Here is a 13,478-nt window from a genome sequence, read left to right on the forward strand (position 1 = left end):
GACTGTTTAAAGAACTGCACGCGGATATGAACTTAGCGTTGATGTTGACCGGGAGCCTCTTCACTGTCTAGCCCCCCAGGCAGCCAAGGAACGCGTCCCCCTCTCTTCCCAGGAGAGCGCCGAGGTCGCACCCCACAGAGTCCTGGACATCACAAGACCGGGATGACCATGAGGCCCCTGCCATCATCCATCGCTCTGCTCCTCGTCCTCGCGACCCACGCAAGCCACACAGCGGGTAAGAGCCGGGCCGCTTCGTGTACGGTGCCAACACGTGGTCTACCCACTGCCGGATAAAGAATGTCTCACGAACCCCGAGCCGTCACCATCTCCCCACTGGGAGGTCTTGGGACGGAGCGATCCGGCGCGCTCCAGACGATTCTCTCCTTTGGCTGCCACTGTGCCCGTCAGCCCTGACCACAGGATATCTATCATCTTAGCCCACTTCACTTTTTTTGAAGTGTCGAAATGAGAGTCTGCGATCCACGTGTTACTCTTTCTGTCTCGGGCTTACTAACGATTAAAAAGTATAAACTTAAATATTTTTTGACCAGGTAAGGCCCCACTGAGCTACATAGCTATTTGTGATGGGCCTGACCATCACAAATGATAGCTCAACGAAGTGGCTTATCACGTGGTAATTTATAGCTGTAGACAAATACTCTGAACGCGTGGATGTTGATTCTAAATGTGGAGGGGGAAAAAAGCGGAGGACCCGGGGAAAAATCCACGAGACCACGGAGAGAGAGACACCGCAAACTCCAAATATATAGCAGACGTCAGGGTCGGGATCGAACCCACGACCTCCTGTACACCAGGCGAGGTAGTTAACATCCCTTAACCACCGTGATGAGAGAGAGGGACACGCAAACTCCAAATACACAGCAGGCGTCAGGGTCGGGATCGAACCCACGACCTCCTGCATACCAGGTGAGGTAGTCAACATCTCCTAACCACCGTGGCGTGCCCAATGAAAATACGTGCAGTATTTTCATTGTTTAAGTATGTAGTGTATCATGTACTGTCTACAACATTTTAACACTGATCGCCGGACTGGTATGCGTGTCGTACGTTGTATGTATGTAGTGTATAGTGTAGTGTATGTAACATTTAACACTCAAAGCTATATATTTTATTTGTCACACGCACATACTGCCAATCGCCGGAGACTGGGTTACAGCCTTTGGAGCAGTTTCGCCGGACCAGTCCGGGGACTGCCGGCTAATGTTGGAAGCAGCCCAGATAATCGGCGATGCCAGATTATAATCGATGATGCACTGTATACGTGTCTGTCAATGTACGGCCCCGACTTAAATCGGCATTTGAAAGTTGTTGGGTTTTTTTTTACAAATGTGCAGCGAGTCTCACGACCAAAAAAAAAATCATTTTCACGGTGGATATTTCAAAAAAACTAAAAATCTATATCAATTTCGATTTAAAGCTTTCGTGACTGCACGGATTCATCGTCTTGGTTCTTTCGGTAAAGTCACGTAGAATGGAAATAATAAAATAATAAAAATTAAATATTATAAAATAATTCTCACGACGTTTCGGCCACAACGCAAGCAGCCGTCTTTTTTTCATTTTATTATTTCCATTCTACGTGACTTTACCGAAAGAACCAAGAAGATCTATATAAATGTTTATTTGCAAGTTGATTGATAACGAACTGCAGTGGCTACGGTGTGAATCACGTCCCTGTCAAGAGTAGTTATCACCAGGTCACCGCGGTCAAGCGTGACCACGGTGACATCGGTTCGTAAGCATGCGGCTGTAAGTCACCCTCAATCACTTGGTTACTCATTCCATCGGCAAAGTTGGGTTTATCAGAATGCGCGTGATTCTCCGTTGTGTGAATTCCGAGATACGATCGTAAGCGATATGTATGTGTCCATGTATGGATGTTGAACTTCTTCATGCAGCGTACGTGGTCGACCGTGCTAATCGGAGGTGCAGTGTTGAGTCTATGGGTAGTGATAATTGGTTCTTTACCCTTCTATCTGGCAACAAAACTGACACCTTTTTGCAAGGAGTCATGTTTGCATAGACCGCAATACCTGCAGTCATAATACAAACAAAATAACATAACTCTGATAATGTGCACTGTCCTTGAAGTTGATTGGTCCACACCCGAGACAGCTTTCCTTCGAGCCTAGTCTCATATGGGTTGGACCAGATGACGCCAAAAGGCGCACATGCGCACATGCGCCTTTTGGCGTCATCTGGTCCAACCCATATGAGACTAGGCTCGAAGGAAAGCTGTCTCGGGTGTGGACCAATCAACTTCAAGGACAGTGCACATTATCAGAGTTATGTTCTTTTGTTTGTATTATGACTGCAGGTATTGCGGTCTATGCAAACATGACTCCTTGCAAAAAGGTGTCAGTTTTGTTGCCAGATAGAAGGGTAAAGAACCAATTATCATATTTTTACTGGCAAATGAGGTCCCCATAGTCTATGGGTAGTGTTGAGTCTATGGGCAGCGTTGAGTCTATGGGCAGTGTTGAGTCTATGGGCAGTGTTGAGTCTATGGGCAGTGTTGAGTCTATGGGCAGTGTTGAGTCTATGGGCAGTGTTGAGTCTATGGGCAGTGTTGAGTCTATGGGTAGTGTTGAGTCTATGGGTAGTGTTGAGTCTATGGGCAGTGTTGAGTCTATGGGCAGTGTTGAGTCTATGGGCAGTGTTGAGTCTATGGGCAGTGTTGAGTCTATGGGCAGTGTTGAGTGTCTGAGCAGTGTTGAGTCTATGGGCAGTGTTGAGTCTATGGGCAGTGTTGAGTGTATGGGCAGTGTTGAGTCTATGGGCAATGTTGAGTCTATGGGCAGTGTTAGTCTATGTGTTGAGTCTATGGGTAGTGTTGAGTCTATGGGTAGTGTTGAGTCTATGGGTAGTGTTGAGTGTCTGAGCAGTGTTGAGTCTGTGGGCAGTGTTGAGTCTATGGGCAGTGTTAGTCTATGTGTTGAGTCTATGGGGAGTGTTGAGTCTATGGGCAGTGTTGAGTCTATGGGTAGTGTTGAGTCTATGGGCAGTGTTGAGTCTATGGGCAGTGTTGAGTCTATGGGCAGTGTTGAGTCTATGGGTAGTGTTGAGTCTATGGGCAGTGTTGAGTCTATGGGCAGTGTTGAGTCTATGGGCAGTGTTGAGTCTATGGGCAGTGTTGAGTCTATGGGCAGTGTTGAGTCTATGGTGCAGTGTTGAGTCTATGGTGCAGTGTTGAGTCTATGGTGCATTGTTGAGTCTATGGGTAGTGTTGAGTCTATGGGCAGTGTTGAGTCTATGGGCAGCGTTGAGTCTATGGGCAGTGTTGAGTCTATGGGTAGTATTTAGTCTATGGGCAGTGTTGAGTCTATGGGCAGCGTTGAGTCTATGGTGCATTGTTGAGTCTATGGGTAGTGTTGAGTCTATGGGCAGCGTTGAGTCTATGGGCAGTGTTGAGTCTATGGGTAGTATTTAGTCTATGGGCAGTGTTGAGTCTATGGGTAGTGTTGAGTCTATGGGCAGTGTTGAGTCTATGGGTAGTGTTGAGTCTATGGGCAGCGTTGAGTCTATGGGCAGTGTTGAGTCTATGGGCAGTGTTGAGGCTATGGGCAGTGTTGAGTCTATGGGCAGTGTTGAGTCTATGGGCAGTGTTGAGCCTATGGGTAGTGTTATTCTATAGGTAGTGTTGAGTCTATGGGCAGTGTTGAGTCTATGGGCAGTGTTGAGTCTATGGGTAGTGTTGAGTCTATGGGCAGTGTTGAGTCTATGGGTAGTGTTGAGTCTATGGGCAGCGTTGAGTCTATGGGCAGTGTTGAGTCTATGGGCAGTGTTGAGGCTATGGGCAGTGTTGAGTCTATGGGCAGTGTTGAGTCTATGGGTAGTGTTGAGTCTATTGGCAGGATGTATGTTGAACTTCTTTCGCACCGTACGTAGCCAACCGCTCTAATCGGAGGTGCGAGGGAAGGACAACAAACTAAAACACACAAAAAAGTCCTAAAATAATGAGTGTGTCAATCTAGATGATGATTTACAAGTGCGTAGCTCCAGTGGCTTCCTAATATCGGAAGGAAGAGCGTTCCAGACGGCCGCAGACGCGCGTCTGAAAGCGCCGCGTTTGTTCGATGGTTGGCAGCCAAAAGCCGATGCTGCGAGGATGACCGCGGAGTTTCGCGTGATGATGGTTTATGCTCCTTGACGCGATCAGCGAGGTGTTGATTTGTTAATTAATGGTAATAATACTAATACTGTAATTCCATTTACGTAGCGATTTTCATCCAGGATCTCTAAAAGCGCTGTAGTTTCGGCTTGGGGTGGAGCGACAGCGCAGCAGTTAGCACACTACACGCCACCAGACATCAGCGGCGAGGAATTCACGAAGCGGTTTCTCTGAGCTCGCTTCACCAACCCGCACTGACCGACGTGGTGAAGTATGGTCAAAAACAAGTCAACAAGAGATCAAATTGGAAAGTTTGGTGGGAATCCGTTTCTTACATCCATAACAATTGGTGAGTCACATCATTTTTGTTTGTTTGTTGCAAACGAGACTTATCCTGGTCTCTTGGGCTCTCACCTGCTGACACAAGATAACCCTTAGCTTGGTAAGTTTAGCTGCGGTGGAGTGGTGGCGCAGTGATTAGCACGCCGCGCTGTGGTTTCGGTTCACATTAGCGGCGAGCGATATTGGAACCGGTCCCGGTTTTTTGCCATTTATCAACCGGCATACATACATATATACTTAAACTTACATTGTCCAGCGTGGTGAAATATGGTCAAATAATCCGCATGACTGACATTGCATATATATGATGTCTTAGTCCAGCACTGGAGTTACAGATGGTTGCACATTTATACGAAATTTTTTTTATAATTCCAGCCATTCTCTATCCACCAAGAGATGAAGGTCTCCCCATGACATGAAATTTTTTCGTGTCATACTTCACTACGCTGGTGAGTGTAGACTGGTGGCAGGAGGGAGCGGTGGCTGGACCGGCCACGGTGGCTAGGAGATGTTAACTCCCTTGCCTGGTATACAGGAGGTCGTGGGTTCAATTCCAAACTTGATGCTTCATATTGGGAGTTTGCGTATCTCTTTCTCTCTCTCCCCCCGTGGTCGCTTGGATTTTTCTCCGGGTCGTCCGGTTGTTCCCTCCACATTTAGAATCAACATCACGCATTTAGAGAATCTGGCCGCTATACTTTTCCACGTGTCGATAAGCATCTCGTTTGAGCAATTATTTGTGACCAGGTCGCATCTGAAAAAAAGCTACATAGCTCGGTGGGCCTTCTTCGGTAAAATAAAAAGAGCAAATGTTCTCACTACCACACGCTGCTCATGTGAGCCACGGTCAGGCATCGAACTCGGGTGGCTGGGTTCTTAGCGCAGCTCCGCTAACGACTGTGCCACCGCTCCCCCTTCGCCACACATTATACGTACTGAGCAGGCCGGGTGCAATGCAGCGGTGCCGATTTGATGAGGTGAGCCTGATTCCGATACGATCACTAATACAACAACAAAAAACACAATAATAATTATTTAAACATGCAAATAAAACAACCCGCAATTGATCATTTACGTGAGTGCCATTTATCTGAAGGTTGCACGCGTGGGTTGCAGGCAGCGATATGTGAAAAGCCCTGCTGCACGTAGATTTCACCAGGGATTATCACCTCGTGTGGTACAGATTAGGCATCGACCACGTGAACTCAGATACATTCTACACACGGCTGTTAGCAGTCCGTCTACACGCATTGTGTGCGGACGCACTTGGAGCTGATAGGGGTAGAGGGCCTGGCTCAGTTGTCCCTGAAATCCCATTGCAATCGGCGTCAATTGGAGGAGTTTCTTTCACTTAAAGTGCTTGCTTAACTAAACTAGTAGTAGGTTTTTACCCTTTAAACTGGTACATAAACTGACACCTTAATACAAGGCATCATGTTTGCAATAACCACAACACAAGCAGTCAAAATGCAAACAAAAAGAAAACAACTCTGATAATGATAATGATATGCACTGTCCTTGAAGTTGACTGATCCACACCCGAGACAGCTTTTCTTAGAGCCTCGTCTCCATTGGTGTTGGACCAGTTGACGCCAAAAGGCGTACAACTCAAAAACAGCACACTATCAGAGTATTGAGAGCTCGGGGTAAGCATTTACACTATGAGACCTCCTTTACCAGTGGCAAAATATAGTAGTAGGTTTTTACCCTTTAAACTGGTACAAAAACTGACACCTTTATACTACAACTATATTTTGCCACTGGTAAAGGAGATGTCTCATAGTGTAAATAACTAAACTATTTTACCAGGTAAGGACCACTGAGCTACCTGTTGGTATTTTTCAGAAGTGGCCGGGCTGCCACAAATTATTTCTTCAAAATGGCTCATCATGTGGAAATTTATAGCAGCCAAATACTCGAAACTCATGCCTATAAATGTGGAGGGAAAAACCGGAGGACTTGGAGAAAAATCCCATGCGACCACGGGAAGAGAGACACAGAAACTCCAAATATGCAGCAGCAGGCGTCAGGGTTGGGATCGAACCCACCGCCTCCTGTACACCAGGCGAGGTAGTTAACATCTCCTAACCACCGTGATGATGATGAGAGAGAGACACACAAACCCCAAATACACAGCAGGCGTCAGGGTTGGGATCAAGCCCCTACCTCCTGTATATCCAGCGAGGTAGTTAACATCTCCTAGCCATCGTGATTATGATGAGAGAGAGAGACGCAAACTCCAAATACACAGCATGCGTCAGGGTCGTGTTCGAATCCACGGCCTCCTGTACACCAGGCGAGGTAGTTAACATCTCCTAGCCACCGTGATGATGATGAGAGAGAGACACCGCAAACTCCAAATACACAGCAGGCGTCAGGGTCGTGTTCGAATCCACGGCCTCCTGTACACCAGGCGAGGTAGTTAACATCTCCTAGCCATCGTGATTATGATGAGAGAGAGAGACGCAAACTCCAAATACACAGCAGGCGTCAGGGTCGGGATCGAACCCACGGCCTCCTGTAGACCAGGCGAGGTAGTTAACATCTCCTAGCCACCGTGATGATGATGAGAGAGAGACGCAAACTCCAAATATACAGCAGGCGTCGGGGTTCGGGATTGAACCCACGAACCTCCTGTACACCAGGCGAGGTAGTTAACATCTCCTAGCCACCGTGATGATGATGAGAGAGAGACGGGATGGAACCCACGACCTCCTTACACCAGGCGAGGTAGTTAACATCTCCTAGCCACCGTGATGATGATGAGAGAGAGACGGGATGGAACCCACGACCTCCTGTAGACCAGGCGAGGTAGTTAACATCTCCTAGCCACCGTGCCACCCTGGCGTGGAAAAAGTCTGTATCGCGCGTGCGTCCGTGGGCACTGTGCAGAATTCTCTTCCAACAAAAAATGATCGCATCCTGACGTAATCAGAACAATGACAAGGAGATGAAACTACAGAGAGTGGTTTCTTGTATCCATCCGTGCAGCGTTGTATCCCACTTCTTATGCATCACCAAAAATCCTAATTTAGGATCCTCTTGAAAGGAGGTCTTGAGAGACAGGGAGGCTTTTAGGGGTAAATAAATGAAAGTATTATTTATTTGTTAATATATATATTTTCATTCTCGAGCAGGAATGTTTATAGTTGGAAATTAAACTCATACCTGTATTCAGTGCATGACGGAGGTCCCATTACCACCACAATGTGTGATGCAATGTGGAGTTTATAGAGACGCTTACAACAGCCGCGTATCGAGATGCCGAATTGTTAAAGCAGGGACCTTCTGGCATGAATTTTACCAACTGCGACTTCATCAGCAGTCAGATCTGTCAAACGAAAACAGTGAGCATAATGAGGCACATATAAACATGGACGAGATTCAAGTCCTCTACATAGATGATCCTTAAAAAGAGCATCAGTGTTTGTTAGGTGTGAGTTTAACACGCAGTCGTACGCTTTCGCGACCAATATCCACAATAAAGGTTTTTTTTGTTGGGTTAGATCGTGTATTTTATTATGTTTTATTTTTATTATTTTATTACTTCCCTTCTACGTGACTTTACCGAAAGAACCAAGAAGATGAATCCCTGCAGTCACGAAAGCTTTAAATCGAAATTTAGATCGTGTAAATATATAAATGTGTCATTAAACCCACCACCACCCGACACATCCAATTAGTAAAGTTTGTCACAAACGACACTTTCATATTGACACGATCTAACCCGAAAAAAACTCCCTTAATTGTGGATTTGTTAGGCGTGAATTATTATCAGCGATACATTTCGACGTGAAATGAACCGATGAAAGAGGGTCGCTCACAGGTCACTGCGTGGGGTTCCTTGGGGTTGTGCTGCACTGACGTTTCGCACCGCGTGCTTAGGGAGCTTTCCCGGTCCTAGAAGAAGCTTCTGGAACGTGGAGCAGAGATGTTGGTGGGGGACGGGGGGGGGGGTATCGTTTCCGTAAGACTTACGGAGAAACCCAAAAACGCGCCGGGAGGGTGGTTCGCAAGGGGATTAACGGGGAATTGAAGCAAAGGAATGAATCACTTTCCCGTAACTCTGCTTATCGATGCGACGCATTTGCGTCGGCTGCAAATATGATGTCCTCCTCATCAGTGACGTAGTAACTATATTATCAGTGATGTAGTAACTACATTATCAGTGGCATAGTAACTACATTATCAGTGGCGTAGTGACTACATTATCAGTGGCGTAGTAACTACATTATCAGTGACGTAGTAACTACATTATCAGTGGCATAGTGACTACATTATCAGCGGCGTAATAACTACATTATCAGTGGCGTAGTGACTACATTATCAGTGGCGTAGTGACGACATTATCAGTGGTGTAGTAACTACATTATCAGTGGTGTAGTAACTACATTATCAGTGGCGTAGTGACTACATTATCAGTGGTGTAGTAACTACATTATCAGTGGTGTAGTAACTACATTATCAGTGGTGTAGTAACTACATTATCAGTGGTGTAGTAACTACATTATCAGTGGTGTAGTAACTACATTATCAGTGGTGTAGTAACTACATTATCAGTGGTGTAGTAGCTACATTATCAGTGGCGTAGTGACGACATTATCAGTGGTGTAGTGACTACATTATCAGTGGCGTAATAACTACATTATCAGTGGCGTAGTGACGACATTATCAGTGGCGTAGTGACTACATTATCAGTGGCGTAATAACTACATTATCAGTGGCGTAGTGACTACATTATCAGTGGCGTAGTAACTACATTATCAGTGGCGTAGTGACTACATTATCAGTGGCGTAGTAACTACATTATCAGTGGCATAGTGACTACATTATCAGCGGCGTAATAACTACATTATCAGTGGCGTAGTGACGACATTATCAGTGGTGTAGTAACTACATTATCAGTGGCGTAGTGACTACATCATCAGTGGCGTAGTAACTACATTATCAGTGGTGTAGTGACTACATTATCAGTGGCGTAGTGACGACATCATCAGTGGCGTAGTGACTACATCATCAGTGGCGTAGTAACTACATTATCAGTGGTGTAGTAACTACATTATCAGTGGTGTAGTAACTACATTATCAGTGGCGTAGTAACTACATTATCAGTGGCGTAGTGACGACATTATCAGTGGTGTAGTAACTACATTATCAGTGGTGTAGTAACTACATTATCAGTGGTGTAGTAACTACATTATCAGCTCGGGGGGTGCAGCAATCGGTCAGGTGGGGTCCCCAATATTTTATTTGTCTTGCATGGTCTCCCCTAGAGGCTGTAGTATCGCCGACTCCTCTTGCCTATTCAATTCACTGTCCTTGAAGTTGATTGGTCCACACCCGAGACAGCTTTCCTTAGAGCCTAGTCATTACCATTATCAGAGTTGTTTCTTTTTGTTTGCATTTTGACTACTTGTGTTGTGGTTATTGCAAACATGATGCCTTGCATAAAGGTGTCAGTTTTGTACCAGTTTAAAGGGTAAAAACCTACTACTATATTTTGCCACTGGTAAAGGAGGTCTCATAGTGGAAAACTTATTCTCAATTATTGCTCTTGTTCTTTGACACTTTTACCGAAAACAAATCTCACGGTGGTTTTCAAGAGGGCCCAAACTCGTAGCTTTGGCCACCAAGTAGGCGGGAGGGGCAAGGCCACCCCGCCCCCCTCCTGCCCCCCACGCAAGACACGCTTACTGGCATCCCGTGAATCTCCGGCAACCAAGTGACCCGGCGAGAGCGACCGATAACTGTCCGTGCGACGTTGCCGGCAACTACGCCGTTGCACAAAACTGTGAGCCGCGGTCAGAAGGCTCGCGACGTCCGTCCGTTTCGATCGGTTAGTTCATTGCATCCTGCAAGCGTCGCAGCTGCGGTTGAGCGGAGCCGTAATATTCGCCACACTCAGCTCGCAACTTGGCAATCTTTATTTCGATTTCCGGCCACGGCCAAATATCAGCAGCAGCGACGAATGATTCATGAATTGATTCCGGGTCTCCCCCCCCGCCACCACCACAACTCGCCCCGGCCCCCCACCCCATTGCCAAACCGCGCTGACCGGCATGGTGAAGTATGGTTAAACAATTCCCATGATCAACACAATATGGGGAGGTTTCTGGGTAGACTGAGCAGCAAGGGAGTGCTCACGCGCGCACCGTCCTGTGAGCCCACAGACGTCTATCTGTACGTATGAGTGTGCGTGTTGTGTTCGGTCGGACAGAGGGGGCTAAACGGGTGCGGCACGGGCTCGAGAAGAGATGGAGTGATGTGGTACAGGAGGGCGTGGAGCTGAGTGGACTTGCCGATGGCTGGTACCAGCGGTGTCAAAATCGGCCTCTGTGGAGGAAGCTTGTGGAAGGACGCGACTGGGCAGTTGGAGGCAGTCGCCTCTGATCTCTCGTCTCTGATTTCTCATCTCTGATCTCTCGTCTCTGATCTGTCGCCTCTGATCTCTCGCCTCTGATCTCTCATCTCTGATTTCTCGTCTCTGATCTCTCGCCTCTGATCTCTCATCTCTGATTTATCGTCTCTGATTTCTCGTCTCTGATCTCTCATCTCTGATTTCTCGTCTCTGATCTCTCATCTCTGATCTGTCATCTCTGATTTCTCGCCTCTGATCTCTCGCCTCCGCGCCGGCTCTCAACTCAGGTTTCCATTGAATTCACGATTATTTTGCCCGTCCTCGGACGGAAGCTGTAATAGTTATGAATTTTTTTAGCAGAGTTTTATTGTATCTTGTGTAAATGTAATGGCAGTGAATCTTGCACGAAAGTACGTCATCAAACACTTCACTGCAGTTCGCTGTAGCACTGTATTAATGGCAGTGAATCTGCCACAAAACGAAGTCTTAACCACTTCACTGCAGTTCGCTGTATCAATATATATAAGTGACCTTCAATTTGCTAAAATTCACTGCTCTGATACTTTATTTTCTTCTGCTTTCGGTCGCTGGGGTTGAAATTAATTGGAAACCGATACAATATCTGGAAAGTCACCGAGAAATGTCTATTTTACCATAATGTCGAAGCATAAATGAGACTTATCTTTCGTCTCAAGTGGTGAAGAAAACAAAAAAGACACCAACTCCACTTTGTTGCTGCGTAGAATGATTTATTAGATTAACTTTCCATTTAAAAAAACGTCAAACTTGAAGCGAATTTGCGAAGCAAAATATTTCAGCTCGACCTTCTTCTGCGTGAGTGTAAAAATCCACCCGCTCATGAATATTAATGACGTGGGGATTCGGCATGTGGACTGACGTCACGCGCTCATGAATATTAATGACGGGGGGTGCGGCATGTGGAGTGACGTCACGCGCGTTACACACAGACAGACATTATTGGCTCATTACAATAGTAATTTGTTTTGGCTGTAACGTTTGAATCCGAACGGCCAATACTTTTATTGCAGTCAACAATGAAAGTGTCAATCGCAAGGACTTCAAACCTAACGCTCAACTTAACATTTCCTCGTATGATAACCTATCGGTTTGTAAAAAAAAGAAAAATTTCAACAGCCGAGACATTTGTTTTGTGCGTCAGTTGCTGCGAATATGAATTTTTTTTATCGATGACAGCCTCCCCCCCCCCACCATGCCTCGCACTTAGAAAATGCGCACTCAAGCTCCCAGCGCCTATCGTTATCTCCCCGACTCGACCGCTGCGCACGAAGATAAACAACGGGGATTGGCACGTCGCCCTGTTCCGTTGCACACACGCGCGCACGCACACAAAGCCAAAGATGCCCCCTATAGCCTCGAACAGACTGCTGGGGCAAGTGCTGTGAGTGAGTAAGCCAGCGCCTCGCCCGGGCCCGCCTTTGTCTCCCCAGTGGCGATGTTTTCTACACACCGCACCGGGTACTCATTTGAGGCTGAGTCGACCGAGGGGAGGCCCAGGACCGGTTCAGATAATCGCCACTTGGCCGTTGGCCGTGAGCGGGAATCAGAACTCGGGTGGCCGGGTTCGTAGCGCAGCGTAGCCGTCCATAAATGACGTCACGCGATTTTGGACGATTTTTGACCCCCCCCCCCTCGTCACAAAAAGTCAGACCCCCCCTAAAATATGACGTCACAAAGCTCTGCCCCCCCCATAATAAAACATGCTTCAAATCGCTTTAAACTATTGTCATTGTAGTGCGTATTTAATGTGGCGCTGCACTCTGATGTTGTAGGAGAAAACATTTATTAAAAAGTCTATTTAATTAAGTAGAACGTGTTGTCTATATTTATTTAAAGTTGCGCATTTTGATGTGACGTCACATTTCTCAAACCCCCCCCCCCCACCCTGGTCACACATCGTCACAAATGTCTGACCCCCCACCCTCCCCTAGGTGCGTGACGTCATTTATGGACGGCCCCTAACCGCTGCACCACCGCTCCCCACACACTCGCGCACGTGCGTGACCACGTGGTTGCGTGCCGAGTCTGCGCTCGACTGCGTGTGTCTGTGTCCGTGGTCACCGCGCGTGCAATGCGATTCGAGTTTCTTTCTGTATCTCCATTCAGACGCTGTCTTTCCGACAGACCTGTTCTTCACCTGAGGACGGCTGGTTGCGTTGTGGCCGAAACGTCGTGAGAATTATTTTATTATGTTTTATTTTTATTATTTTATTATTTCCCTTCTACGTGACTTTACCAAAAGAACCAAGAAGATGACTCTCTCTCTCTCATTGTTTAGCACCTTTCTAATTTCACGTTGAGTTTGAGTTGTCATCTTGTAGTGATGATGACGATGACGACGCTTTGAGTGGCAGATTTGTGCTATAAAGGCGCCACGAGTGTAAACAAAGATAACATTGACTCGACCGAGGGACGCTACGGTGGCTATGAGATGTTAACTACCTCGCCTGGTACACAGGAGGTTGTGGGTTCGATCCCGACCCTAACACCTGCTGTATATTTGGAGTTTGCGTCTCTCTCTCATCATCATCACGGTGACTAGGAGATGTTAACTACCTCGCCTGGTATGCAGGAGGCCGTGGGTTCGATCCTGACCCTGACGCCTGC

General features: G+C 46.8%; 1 protein-coding gene across 1 annotated transcript in view; it reads left to right on the forward strand.

Annotated features, from left to right (window-relative positions):
* LOC133342887 (UDP-N-acetylglucosamine transferase subunit ALG13 homolog) overlaps window positions 1-13,478 on the forward strand; it is a 98,664-nt gene that overhangs the window by 30,040 nt on the left and 55,146 nt on the right. The window lies entirely within an intron of this gene.

This window comes from Lethenteron reissneri, chromosome 16, assembly GCF_015708825.2.
Source record: "Lethenteron reissneri isolate LAM-NWPU_2019-01 chromosome 16, ASM1570882v1, whole genome shotgun sequence".
In the NCBI taxonomy this organism is placed as follows: domain Eukaryota; kingdom Metazoa; phylum Chordata; class Hyperoartia; order Petromyzontiformes; family Petromyzontidae; genus Lethenteron; species Lethenteron reissneri.